This window comes from Polypterus senegalus, chromosome 18, assembly GCF_016835505.1.
Source record: "Polypterus senegalus isolate Bchr_013 chromosome 18, ASM1683550v1, whole genome shotgun sequence".
Classification (NCBI taxonomy): domain Eukaryota; kingdom Metazoa; phylum Chordata; class Cladistia; order Polypteriformes; family Polypteridae; genus Polypterus; species Polypterus senegalus.
In genome coordinates, this window is record NC_053171.1 from 97,308,726 (window position 1) to 97,323,882 (window position 15,157).

The following is a 15,157-nucleotide window of genomic DNA, read 5'->3' on the forward strand; positions in this document are numbered from 1 at the left end:
CTGAGCCCCTCTCTGATGACTGAGATTCTCACCCCATCTTTAAGGGAAAGCCCAGACACCCTGCGGAGGAAACTCATTTCAGCCGCTTGTATTCGCAATCTCGTTCTTTTGGTCACTACCCTTAGCTCATAGGTGAGGGTAGGAACGTAGATTGACTGGTAAATTGAGAGCTTTGCCTAACGGCTCAGTTCTTTTTTCACCACGACAGACCGATGCAGAGCCCGCATCACTGTGGACGCCGCACCGATCCGCCTGTCGATCTCACGCTCCATTCTTCCCTCACTCGTGAACAAGACCTTGAGGTACTTGAACTCCTCCACTGTTAACGGTTATTGCAACCCTTAAGATTGAGTGTTTCACTGTATTTCTAATTTGCTAACTTTATCTTTGAGGGTATTACCATCAGATCAACTTTATTTATCAACTTAACTATTGACTATCAACTTTTAACTATCGACTTTTATATTTTTGGCTAATTTATTGTTTATGTTTAATTGCTTTATCAATTATAATCTATGATTTTAAATTATTAATTACATCTTTTAACTTTTTGCAATCAACTTTTGTTACCTGCCCTATTACACATGCTAAACAAACAGGCCCAAGCCTAATGTTGCTCGATTATGTTTACCTCTGTTGCAAGTCACTTTTTATGAAAACATCTTCAAAGCAGATAAATGTAAATGTAAACTATAGTTCTCCTTCAGGCCTTTGAGAGAGATAGAGATAGATATAGATAGATACTTTATTAATCCCAAGGGGAAATTCACATACTCCAGCAGCAGCATACTGATAAAGAACAATATTAAGTTAAAGAGTGATAACAATGCAGGTATAACAGACAATAACTTTGTATAATGTTAACGTTTACCCCCCCGGGTGGAACTGAAGAGTCGCATAGTGTGGGGTCTCCTCAGTCTGTCAGTGGAGCAGGATGGTGACAGCAGTCTGTCACTGAAGCTGCTCCTCTGTCTGGAGATGATCCTGTTCAGTGGATGCAGTGGATTCTCCATGATTGACAGAAGCCTGCTCAGCGCCCGTCGCTCTGCCACAGATGTCAAACTGTCCAGCTCCGTGCCTACAATAGAGCCTGCCTTCCTTACCAGTTTGCCCAGGCGTGAGGCGTCCTTCTTTATGCTGCCTCCCCAGCACACCACCGTGTAGAAGAGGGCGCTCGCCACAACAGTCTGGTAGAACATCTGCAGCATCTTATTGCAGGTGTTGAAGGACGCCAGCCTTCTAATGAAGTATAGTCAGCTCTGTCCTCTCTTGCACAGATCATCAGTATTGGCAGTCCAGTCCAATTTATCATCCAGCTGCACTCCCAGGTATTTATAGGTCTGCACCCTCTGCACACAGTCACAGATCATGGGGTCCATGAGGGGCCTGTGCCTTCTAAAATCCACCTCCAGCTCCTTGGTTTTGCTGGTGTTCAAGTGTAGGTGGTTTGAGTCGCACCATTTAACAAAGTCCTTGAGTAGGTCCTCCTGCCCAATCCTGATGCAGCCCACAATAGCAGAGTCGTCAGCGAACTTTTGCACATGGCAGGACTCCGAATTGTATCGGAAGTCCGATGTATGTTGGCTGAACAGGACCAGAGGAAGTCCAGTCCCCTGCAGCGCTCCTGTGTTGTTGACCACAATGTCAGACCTGCAGTTCCCGAGACGCACATACTGAGGTCTGTCTGTAAGATAGTCCACGATCCATGCCACCAGGTGTGAGTCTACTCCCATCTCAGTCAGCTTGTCTCTAAGGAGTAGAGATTGGATGGTGTTGAAGGTGCTAGAGAAGTCCAGAAACATAATTCTTACAGCACCACTGCCTCTGCCCAAGAGGGAGAGGGAACGGTGTAGCATATAGATGATGGCATCCTCCGCTCCCACCTTCTCCTGGTATGCGGACTACAGAATGTATGTTCTCCTGTTGTAACTTTAACTGTTTTAACTTTTTGCAGACGTCTAGCCTTCAATCTTGCTACCTTCTTTAAACATGTTGACCTGCTGCAGTTTCTGGACATTGATGATACTTTTTGTTACTGATAATGGACCCACGTTAGCCACAAATCACAGAGCCAAATCCACCCTTTAAGTCCAATGGTGTCGCAGTCCTGTCAGAATTCTTCTCCAGTAAAAGGATCCTAGATTTTCAAGGGGAAAAGAGCGGGAGAAAGTCAGTGGATTTCAATGTTTAGATTTCTGACATTTTTTTCTGTCGATCAATGGTAAAAAAATGAAAACTGTTAAAGAGCCCATATTTTAAGATGGTAACGTCAAAAATAGGCAGGTGAGGTGAACACATTTTCAGCAAATTACTGTCCTTATGTTTCTTTTTGGTGTTTGTTCTTAAAAGAACTTAAAGTTCTAGCTTGTCTTATATGATCCAGTAGCTGCCTACTGCCTACGCACAGTAGTTGTGCAGGGGAGAATTTCATGATCCTGTTTTGTGTTTGCTTGTGTAGCAAGAATAATATGATTTGCTTTACTGCTTTGTGCTCTTATCCTATTTGCTTCTGGGCACACCACTGTAAATACAGCATGTATTTTATATCAAAAAACTGAATGAGCCTGCTTTTGCATATTATGTCTCAGTTGTCTTTCTTCTTACCATCCGAGTGATAGAAAAATATGATGAATCAGCTTTTAAAGCATAAAAAGGCACTCAATTAAAAGTACTTTTGCTAAAAATCAGTGAGTTGGATTAGGTTAGGAGGCAGCATTTGGTCTAGAGGCCTATATTTTGAATAATATGAGAATGCAATTGAGCAAACCTTAATTCCTTCTTATCCTTTGTTCTATTAGCCTAGTCTAGGTTGGATGTCAGAGAAACACTTAAAACATACAGGATGTTTCTAAGATTAAACTCTTAATGTGACACAAAGACCATAGGGTTAAATCGAGCTGAACTCAAATAAACCAAAGTAAACGTACTGATACTTTTTTAATCGATTACAATGTTAAATTCTGATTTGCATAACCTCTGTTCTGCTTAGCAATTTGACTGCAAACTTTAAACATAGAGTGAATATAAATAATAGTCACCAACTGAAAGTTTTCACATTTTATTGTAATACAACATTGAATTACGCCAGATTCAATTTGGCTTTTTTACATTGATCAACAGAAAAGGACCTTTTGATATCCAAGTGAAAACACAACTCTGCAAAGTGGTCAGAATTAATTATAAATATAAAAAACAAAAGTCTGATCACATAAGTATTCACCCCCATCACTATGACACACCATCAGTCAATTGGCTTTAGAAGTCAGAGAATTAGTTCAATGGAGATCAGTTGTCTGTAGTCAGAGGGGTTTGGTTGCTTGTAGTATAAGAGCCCCTGAAGGTCCAACTCGCTGAGAGTCAGAATGGTGGTCTAACCAACACAATATAGACAATAAGAACACTCCAAGCGACCACATGAAAAGTCAGCAGATCGATACAAGTAAATATCCAAGTCACTGAATATTGCTTGTAGCTTAGTTAAATCAGTCATTAACACTAGAATTACCAGAGCCTACAAAAAAACTCATAGGTCCGACCCACCTTAAATCCGTTCACACCTCTCTGGCAGCGTCTTTTGTCCTCTAAATGTGCCGATAAAGACAAGCTGTAAGCAGCCAACTATTCCATCACCCATCCACTTAGAACGTGCACAAACTTCTCCCAGCACATGCCTTGATTGATTATCTAGGAGTGAAGTGGAGTTTTAGAGTGGAAATAATAGATTGTTATTTGGAACACACACATTTCATGTGTGTTCCGTTTCTACAGTAATCTGTGTAAACACATTTTTAAAACAGAAACGTTTTTCATATTTTAGTAGTAAATGACAAAATGTAGGCATAAACTTATATAATGTATGAAGCCTGAAGTCCAAAGATCAAATAAACAACTTCACAAAAGGTTCACTTTAGTGAAAGTGTTTCTTTGATATTTGGAATTCAGTCTTTACACATTATACACTTTATGTCTACATTTTGTCAATTATTACTAAAACATGAAAAACGTTTCTGTTTTAACGATATGTTTACTGTGCATAGATCGTTGTAGTCACGGCACACACATGAAATGCAAGTGTTCCAAATAACGATATAGTATTTATAAAAGGTGTCATTTTGCTTGACTTCTCACAATCTACAACTCTAAGCAAGTGACACGCAGGTAAACAGACTTGAGCTGAGACAACTGTGCTGGGTGGGGGGATGTGATAGCAGGCTGCTTGCTGTTTGGTGCTTATTAACACATTTAAAGGACAAAGGACGCTGACGGAGAGGTGCGAATCGATTTAAGGTGGGATGGATGTTTAGGTTTTTTCGTAGGCTCTGGTAATTCTAGTGTTAAGGAATAGAAAGAGTATGGTATAGATGTAAATTTGCCCAGAGCAGGCCATCCACAAAAACTAAGTGATCATGCAAGAAGAAGGCTAGTTAGAGAGGACACCAAGAGACCTTTGAGGATTGACAAGGAACACTGGTTAAGACTGGAGAGACTGTGCAGGTCCAGGTGCTTCACCAGTCATAGCTTTATGGGAAAATGGCAAAGAGAAAGCTACTGTCAAAAACACATATGGTATCTCGGTTAGAGTTTGCCAGAAGGTACATGGGAGACTCTGAAGTCAATGGATAGTCTCTATATAGAAAAAAGTTGGGGGAAAAAAAAAAAATCAAATTAAACAGAAAATTTCATGGCTCTTAAATTGTTTTGAATGACAAGAAAAATAGTCTTTCAACTAAAGATAATGATATAATTTGGTGATTAATGTTTGCATTCAACAAGTATTGCAAGTAGGCGATTAAAAATGATTAGCAAAAGCACTGTTGAGATGGAGGTGGGCACAGCAGCACATTGGTTGGCACTGCTACTTTACAGATCCATCATCATGTATTCAGATCCAGTGCCTAGTCATTGCCCGTTCCAAGGCCAGTTTTAAAATAAATAATCGGCGTACTCGCAGCTTAGCGAGGGGGCATGATGGGATGTGGCCGAAGCAGTTCCTGAGGAGTTGGTGATGTGGGCATTTCTCACCTAAGTGCACACTTGAGAGACGGTCCACATCCGTAATTGTTCCCAGGAGCTGCTGATTGCTGTGACTGCCGCGCCTCCTCTTGATAAATAGAAGTGCGAATTGGCTAAGAAGGGAGGGAAGAAAAGAGAGAATGGAGGTTGCAAGAAGAAAGCACGAAGCAGAGGAGAGAGAGAGAGAGAGAAAGAAAGCCGGTGTGGGAGAGCGAGCAAATGCAGGCTCGCATGCAGCTGGGCAGGGAGCCTGGGTGTTTGGCCGACACCCAAGGAGCAGTTGTAGTGGTCGCTCCCGCTGAGTTTATAGTGAAGAGCGGGAGTGACTGGAAGGTGGATGACTCTCCACGTAAGGCCGCGGAAGGCAGCAGCAGTCGGGACTTAGGGTGTGTATTCCCCAGCGTGGGCGCCCTGGTCGCGGTGGAAGCCAAGTCGCTGTCTGGAGGAGCCTACCAGACCCAGGGGTTTGTGAGGCGATCCGATCAGCTGAAGCAGGTAGAGAGAAGGTCAGCTGCAGGTACGGCGACTCCCCTGTTGAGAAGCCCAGACGGGAGAAGCACGGGAGCCACCAGGTAAAAAGAAGACACCGGGCTTTGAGTTCTTAAAGGACTGCTTCTTGCGTTATTTTAACCTCGTTGTTTTAAAGATTTATTTTAATGGATTTTAACCTCCCCTTTTCACTTCTGTTTTTATGGATTATTTATTTAATTACTTTTTTTTTCACTGCAGTATTTATTTGAACATTGTTTTGATTATTGTTTTAAATAAAAGCACTTTGCACTTTTGCACCATCCCCTTGCTATGTTGTGCCTCACTGTCTAGCTCATCAGTGACATTACCGATGGTGTTAGGTTCAAGGGCTCCCGGACAGAAGATGGGAGCATGCATCGAACCCGCATCGTTACAGACCTTAAAAAGAACTTTTATTAACTAATGAATCTGTGAAAAGGTTGAAGTGCTTGAGTAAGAAAAAATGGAACACACGTTAAAAATAAAACAGGATGCTCGCCTAAATGAAATATTTTTTATTCAAAACAGCATACTGTATATTAAACTGAAGGCCATTTAAAAACACCACTTTTTTTTTTTTTTACAGAAATACCTTTTCATAAAAATTAGAAAAATGCTTTTCTCTGGCTCCAATACACATTTTTGTTTTTTGATCTTAGAGTTTCCATTCAACTTCTTTTCTTCTAGGGTAACACTGCCTGTCTTAAGAAAATGCTTGTTGTTGCTCAAAAAAGCAAGATGCTACTAAAGGGACAGGAAGGAGAAAGAAAACAAGAAAATTTATATCTGGTTTAAAGGGAATATGGTGCATTGACAGACAAACAAAATTAAATGTCTAGTCTCAAGAAAAGAAGATTAAGGGGATATTTATTACAAACTATTAAACGAGTTAACTACAATTTTTTCTTCTTCCTCACATGATATAGATAGTTGAATGGACGATAATAAGATCAAGCTGATGAAAAGCACATTCAGGTTCAAGAGGCAGTATAATTGTTTTTTTCCTCACACAGGGAGTCATCAATAACAGAGGTGCATCACCAGCAACGTTTTATGGAGCCAGAGAATCAAGACCCTTTAAACAGGATGCTAGATTTATTTTTCAGGATGTGTACTTTGCCACCTGGAGAAATGGGTGATCCATTAGTCTTTGACTCCTAGCAATTTTTAAAATTTATTTCAAAGAAACATTTCTTTCCCCTGTGTGTATAGAATCTAAAGGGACCATTTATAAATGAAATGTGCCATCTTTTCTTGAAAGCCTATACATCTGTAAGTAAGTCTATTAACCTAATATAGCATGACTGTTAATTTGTTAATATAAAAAAAAAATTTGTAAATAATCAAATAATAAAAGCCAGCAAACTTAAATATTAAACATTCTTTAGAAATTGCATATACAGTGGGATGCAAAAGTTTGGGCAACCTTGTTAATAGTCATTATTTTCCTGTACAAATCGTTGGTTGTTACAATAAAAAATGTCAGTTAAATATATCATATAGGAGACACACACAGTGAGATTTGAGAAGTGAAATGAAGTTTATTGGATTTACAGAAAGTGTGCAATAATTGTTCAAACAAAATCAGGCAGGTGCATAAATTTGGGCACCACAAAACAGAAATGAAATCAATATTTAGTAGATCCGCCTTTTGCAGAAATTCCAGCCTCTAAACGCTTCCTGTAGGTTCCAATGAGAGTCTGGATTGTGGTTGAAGGTATTTTGGACCATTGCTCTTTACAAAACATCTCGAGTTCATTCAGGTTTGATGGCTTCCGAGCATGGACAGCTCTCTTTAACTCACACCACAGATTTTCAATTCTATTCAGGTCTGGGGACTGAGATGGCCATTCCAGAATGTTGTACTTGTTCCTCTTCATGAATGCCTTAGTGGATTTTGAGCAGTGTTTCAGGTCGTTGTCTTGTTGAAAGATCCAGCTCCGGCGCAGCTTCAGCTTTGTCACTGATTCCTGGACATTGGTCTCCAGAATCTGCTGATACTGAGTGGAATCCATGCGTCTCTCAACTTTGACAAGATTTCCAGTCCCTGCACTGGCCACACAGCCACACAGCATGATGGAACCACCACCATATTTGACTGGAGGTAGCAGGTGTTTTTCTTGGAATGCTGTGTTCTTTTTCCTCCATGCATAACGCCCTTGTTATGCCCAAATAACTCCATTTTAGTTTCATCAGTCCACAGCACCTTATTCCAAAATGAAGCTGGCTTGTCCAAATGTGCTTGAGCAGACCTCAAGCGGCTCTGTTTGTGCTTCCTCTGCATCACTCTCGCATACAGCATCTCCTTGTGTAAAGTGCGAATGGTTGAACGATGCACAGTGACTCCATCTGCTGCAAGATGATGTTGTAGGTCTTTGGTGCTGGTCTGTGGGTTGACTCTGACTGTTCTCACCATTCGCGCTTCTGTCTATCCGAAATCTTTCTTGGTCTGCCACTTTGAGCCTTAACTTGAACTGAGCCTGTGGTCTTCCATTTCCTCAATATGTTCCTAACTGTGGAAACAGACAGCTTCAATCTCTGGGACAGCTTTCTGTATCCTTCCCCTAAACCATGATGGTGAACAATCTTTGTCTTCAGGTCATTTGAGAGTTGTTTGGTGACCCCCATGTTGCTACTCTTCAGAGAAAATTAAAGGAGGAGGGAAACTTACAATTGACCCCCTTAAATACTTGGATTCACCTGTGTATGTAGGTCAGGGGTCACTGAGCTTACCAAGCCAATTGGAGTTCCAATAATTAGTTCTGAAAAGTTTGGGAATCAATAAAATGACAACGGTGCCCAAATTTATGCACCTGCCTGATTTTGTTTGAACAATTATTGCACACTTTCTGTAAATCCAATAAACTTCATTTCACTTCTCAAATATCACCGTGTGTGTCTCCTATATGATAGATTTAACTGACATTTTTTATCGCAACCACCAACGATTTATACAGGAAAATAATGACTATTAACAAGGTTGCCCAAACTTTTGCATCCCACTGTAAGCCATTTAATATAAAAAAAATTAACAAGTTGGTTTTATAACCAGATTTGGAGCAGAAAATGATTGAACGCAAGCCTACCCGAGAGTGAGGGGCAGAAGCAGACTGAGTGCAGAGTCAAACTTGTATTCATTTAATTAACCTGAGCATTGGGAAATTTTTAAAAATGATACTTGTAATAACATCTTCTGTTTACATTTGCATTGTGGTCATTGGAAGGACCACAAGTTGAAATGTTGGGATGCCAACCCTGTCGTCCCCATTTAATTGAAACAACAGATCAAACAAGACATATGCTCAATGGTGCCAAACAAATACCTTGCTTGAGGAACCTTTCTTGGCTGATAACGCTTCTCAAAGTCACGGTGGGAAGGAGCTCTGGCCTGCAGTGCTGTCTCTTCACAAGTGACGCCTCCATTCGCATACTGCAGGACTGGAAGGGGCGGAGTCAGTCGCTCTAACTGGGTGTCTTCTCTGCACTGTGGAGGGAATAAAAGAGGATAAGGTTAGCACCAGTGCCCCCAGTCAACCTGGAGTGGAAGAACATACCTCAGAAGAACCCACAGGATGACGTGTGACATCATTTATACCTATTTGCTTAGCAGATACTTTTATCTAAAGAGGCTTACAAAAGAGGTCAATATAAATTTTTTGCAACAACCCTTCATTTAACCTTTGTGTTAACATAGGTTATGGTAAGGGAAAAGAAAAAGAATGATTGAAACTGCCTGCTAGGACATCCTGACTTCATTTGTACCAGCACGCTTTATATTAGAGATGATATATGACATTTAACTTTGTGCTTTTTTCTGCGCTAACAGTTTTCAGAAGTCTTATTCTGTAAACCAAATGTTTAGACATGTATTTTAATGATTAACCATTTTGGGACCTTTGAATGTTACTAAATGGCAGAGGGCTATTGCTAAAATGTGCCTTTTATCTGAGTGCTCATTGGTGGGATTGAAATGTTGACCCGCTAGTACAGGGGTGTCGAACTCCGGGCCTGGAGGGCCGCAGTGGCTGCAGGTTTTCATTCTAACCCTTTTCCTAATCAGTGACCAGCATTCACTGCTAATTAACTTCTTTTCCTTTCATTTCAATAGCCCCGTTTTTAAGGATTCAGTCCTCTGAATTGATTCCTTTCTTCATTAAATGACAGCCAAACAGAAATGAGATGTAAAACGAGCCAAGAGATGACCAACTAAACTGGGATTTCAAACTCCAACCAATTTCACTTCAACCAGTCTCTTAATTAGAAGCTGGGTCTTGCAGTTAATTAAACCCGTTATTTAATTCTGTCGCCTGTTGCTGCTGTCATTCTGCCACAGCAGACATTTCCAAAACTGTTATTTTTCTGTTTTTTCTAAGAACATCATCAAAACGTTTTGGTGACCTGAGAGATCAACTTTACTGAGATCTTCACCTTTCTTTATTTTCAGATACTGTGTGATGGGCACAGGGGAGCTGGTCATGTGGTAGCTCGTTTTGTGTCTCATTATTTTTTGGCTGCTAATTAAGGAAAAGGAGATGACTAAAGGGCCTCAGTCAAGTTAATTAAAAATAAGACAAAACAAGTTAATTAGCAGCAAAAACTGGTCACAAATGAAGAAGATGGTTAGAATGAAAACCTGCAGCCACTGCGGCCCTCCAGGACTGGAGTCCGACACCCGTGCGCTAGTATCTGTAAATGAACCCAAGTGACAACAGGAACTGTTCTCTTAAGGCTTATCAGACTGGCTATGGAGAGCCTTGCTGCTCACAAGGACAGCCCACCACCATTTGGTGTAGATGAAGAACATTATTGCATTTCAATTATAACAATGACTAGAGAATGTTTTTTATCACAAATTTTCTGCAACAGTTATATATTATACATACCTGTTTAATTCAATTCCAGATCACAAGGGATGGAGATTATACTGACAGCAGTAACTGGTGCTTGGAAGTTGTGCCCTGCCCAAGTCTATGGCATAACACTTTTTGTACACAATCCTTGATGCACAGACAATGTATCTAATGTGCACAACTTTGAAATGTGGGAGGAAAACTGGATTCATAAATAAATATAATTATGCTTACCATTCAGTTTACAATTATCGCATTAGTCAATAAAGCAAAGGCAAGGTCAAAAACCTCAGTGACACAGTATAAAAAGTAGTTCTGAGATCAAATGGAGCCAGCATCAAAATGATTAACTGACTCCTAATCTCATACTGACTAATAATATGATTACATATTAAATATCTGCAAAGTAATCCAATTAATCCAAAATCATTGAGAACATCGTCTGTCTCCCCTTCATTAATGTAATGGCTTACTGCAATGCCCAGGCTCAAATTATGAGTAAGTAATGGTTTAAAGGATAAGTTTGGTATTTTTCAAGTCACAGTTATTTCTCACATATTCTGTTCTATGTAATTTTATGTATATACACATCTGCACTAAATCATTGCAATTTTTGCAATTACAGCATTTTGGCACATGTAAATCATAATAAAAACCAGAAAAAATGTAAATCTGATGTTGTTTTTCAAAGAATACATACCTTATACCGCGGGTGTCAAACTCCCATCCTGGAGGGCCGCAGTGGCTGCAGGTTTTCATTCTAACCATCTTCTTCATTTGTGACCAGTTTTTGCTGCTAATTTCCATCTTTTGCCTTAATTTTCATCACCTTGACTCAGACCCCGTAGTTGTTTCCTTTTTCTTAATTAGCAGCCAAATAATAACGAGACACAAAACAAGAATCCACATGACCAGCTCACCTGTGCCCATCACAAAATATGTGAAAATAAAGAAAGGTGGAGGTCTCAGTAAGGCTGATCTCTCAGCTCACCAAAAAATTGTGACGATGGTCTTAGAAAAAACAGAAAAATCAACAGTTCTGGAAATGTCTGCTTTGGCAGAATGAGAGCACCTACAAGCCACGGAATTAAATAATGAGTTTAATTAACAGCAAGAATCTGCTTCTCATTGTGAAACTGGTTGGAGTCTGAAGCCCCGATTTAGCTGGTCATCTGTTGGCTCGTTTCATGCCTCATTTCTGTTTGGCTGCCATTTAATGAAGAAAGGAATCAATTCAGAGGAATGAATCTTTAAGAACAGGGCTATTAAAATGAAGGGAATAGGAGTTAATTAGCAGTGAAAACTGATCACTGATTAGGAAACGGGTTGGAATGAAAACCTGCAGCCACTATAGCCCTCCAGGCCTGGAGTTCGACACCCCTGCCTTACACAGTCTGAAATAAATTTTAATAAAGTGTAATAAACTGAAATAAAATTTAACAAACTTTTTTTAGCCGTCATTAACCACTTTACATGTTTCATAGGGTTTTTTTCATTTAAGGGCTAATTATTTTGATCATTCTTGATTTCTGTAGCTTTTTAACCAGAACATGCTTTTAAAATGTGTCCCGGTCTTCATTTATTTATAGCCATTTATTATATAAGTCTAAGATTAATTCTGCATCACTGCAAATTGCAAGCTTAACATTTACTCATAGTGGTGGGCATGCACAACCATTAGACAGTTCTAATTTTCCACATTTTTTTCCAGTTACTAATAACTGCTTTTGTCTTTTTTTTTCTTTCTGGCACCCTGCACCATTTCTACCTGGCTGAGGTACAGCCACCTTCAGTGTTAAAATGATGGATGAATGAAGGATGCTCTAACTAAAATGATGCCCACTGCATCAATTCTTCAAGGACTTTCAATCACATTTAGATATTAATGAATACCTTTCTCACCTTTAAGTACTGTAACATGCCCGGGTGGAGCAGGCATTACAGGCTTTTTTCTACACTTTGCTGAAGTTTTGCTTTTCCTGTCCTCACTTGACCATAGCATACATTTTCAGATCAGACTTTTGACTTTACCATTACAGCCATTACAGACTTTTTTCTTTCTGCTGAAATTTGTCTATCGTTATTTGTAAAGCACTTTGAGCTACATATCTGCATGAAAATGTACCAAATGCATAAATGTTATTGTTCTAAAGAAAGCAGGCCTCAAAAAATAAAAACAAATTGTTAGTAAATTTAAACATTTATTTCTACATCCTGGCGCCCTGCCCAGGATTTGTTTCCTGCCTTGCGCCCTGTGTTGGCTGGGATTGGCTCCAGCAGACCCCCCGTGACCCTGTAGTTAGGACATAGCGGGTTGGATAATGGATGGATGGATTTCTATATCCTTGTTTCAAGTATGTAGCTCAAGGTGTTTTAAAATATGTTAAGGAGAAATGTGCAAGACAAGAAAAATAAATTAGAAACAGATAAGAATAAGAATGAATAAATGATATACCAAAAATAATAAATAAGAGCAAATCAATATATATGCAATTATATAATATAGGTACACAAGACAAATATAAAGTCCTTATTTATAAATTCATTTTTAAGTTTGTGAAGATGGCTCAGATGCTATGGTCAAATGTTTTAAAAACTCCACAGGTGAGATGCTGGAGAAAATAAAAAAACAAAATCTGCAGGGGTTCCAAGGCCAAAAGATCACCCAGCGTCAACTGGACACTCTACCTAACATAAATATGCTTAGGTAGCTCCTTATTGTTCTTTAGGATCTGCCTGAGGATTTGAAGCAGTGGGTCTCATTAATAGAGTATCCACTTTCATATAAACATCACAAGCGGCTGCACAAGACTTTGATCAGGTGGTGGTGGTGCAAACGTTCACCACAGAAAAAATGGAAAGAAAAGAAGAGTGTAGTAGTGATTAGTAATGATTGCACATCCATGGAGAATATGATATTTAAATTTTATGCATCACCCATCCATTCATCCATTATCCAACCCGCTATATCCTAACTACAGGGTCACGGGGGTCTGCTGGAGCCAATGTCAGCCAACACAGGGCACAAAGCAGGAAACAAACATTGGGCAAGGCGCCAGCCCACCGCTGGGCACACACACACACACACTCACACACATACACACACCAAGGACAATTTAGAATCGCCAATGCGGTTGGTGGAAGGAAACCCACGCAGACACGGGGAGAACATGCAGACTCCACGCAGGGAGGACCCGGGAAGCGAACCCAGGTCTTCTAACTGCGAGGCGCATCACTTATTAGAAGTAGAACTAAAATACATCTATGAGAAAGCTAAATTAAAAAAGCAGGTTTTTAGAAGTTTCCTGAAATGTTCCACAGTATTAGCCTGGCATATCTCTGTAGATAAAATATTCTGAAGTTTTGGTGTGTAACACCAAATGGCCGCCTTTTGGAATAATAAGCAGACCACTAATAGAAGATCTGAGGTTGCGACTTCAATTGTAAGTGGTTAGAGAAGGTTACAGAAGGGAGCAATACAAATTAAATTAATACAATTAATAAGATACACTCCAATTTTATTTGTCTGGCTTAAATCTTTGCTGCTGTATTCTTAACTAACTGCAACCAATTGATATTTCTTAGGTAGTCCCGTTAGGGGTGCGTTACAGAAATATAGATGACTAAAAACAAAACAGTGAATGAATTTTTCAGTATCTTGTGTTGTTACTTAAATTAAAAAGAAATGCAATTATAGTAATATGGTTAATATGAGATTTAACGTAAAGGTCAGAGTCCAAGATTACACCTAAATTCTGTACTTCCACCTTGACTTTCAATTCTAATGGATTAAGTTTACTGTATTTCTAAGACCTTAACTAGTTTTACTTCTGTCAACATCTAAGATTATTATTATTACTATTCTCCGTGAGAACCCTAACTACAAAGAGGACTGTTTCATTTATGTTAGGTAGAATGCGCAGAGGGGACTGGGCGGTCTCGTGGCCTGGGACTCCTGCAGATTTTATTTTTTTTCTCCAGCCGTCTGGAGTTTTATTTTTTTGTTTTTTCTGTCCATTCTGGCCATCGGACCTTACTCCTTTTCTATGTTAACTAATGTTGTCTTATTTTAATTTCTTATTTTGTCTTTTATTTTTCTTTTCTTCAGTATGTAAAGCACTTTGAGCTACTTTTTGTATGAAAATGTGCTATTTAAATGGTAAGATTTTAGTTTTTTTTCTCATTAAGCAACAGTAAATTACAACTCCCCAATTCTGTAATGCTAGTAAGACATTGGATTAGATGGCCCAGAGTGTCAGAGTCATCAGGTCCTATAGATAAGTAAAGCTGTGTGTCATCCATATAGCTGTTTTAGTTCACCTTGTGTTTTCAAATATGACATAATGGAAGCATATACATTGAAAATAAAAGAAATCCCAGAATAGTAGAGAATTGTATACAATATCATGGATCCCCAAAAGGCAATCACAACTAACAAATAATTTCCTATCTGTAAAATAGATTAGTTTCAGTCTTATTAGTGAGACCCACACATTGTCTACTGTGATTTTTGAGAATGCTGTGGTCTATGGTGTCAAATGATGCATCATATCTATGAGAATAAGAGCAGTTATGTGGCCTGTGTCCACAATCACCAGCAAGTCATTTTCTACTTTAGCCAATGCAGTTTCTGTACTATGAATTGTCCCAAAACCTGACTAAAACTTTTCAAGAGTAGAATGATTATTTAAGCAATCGCCTGATTGCTGAAAAATTGCATTTCCTCGGATTTTACTTAATAAATGCAGGTTAGAAATACGGTAGGTCTAAAGTTGTCAAAAGAC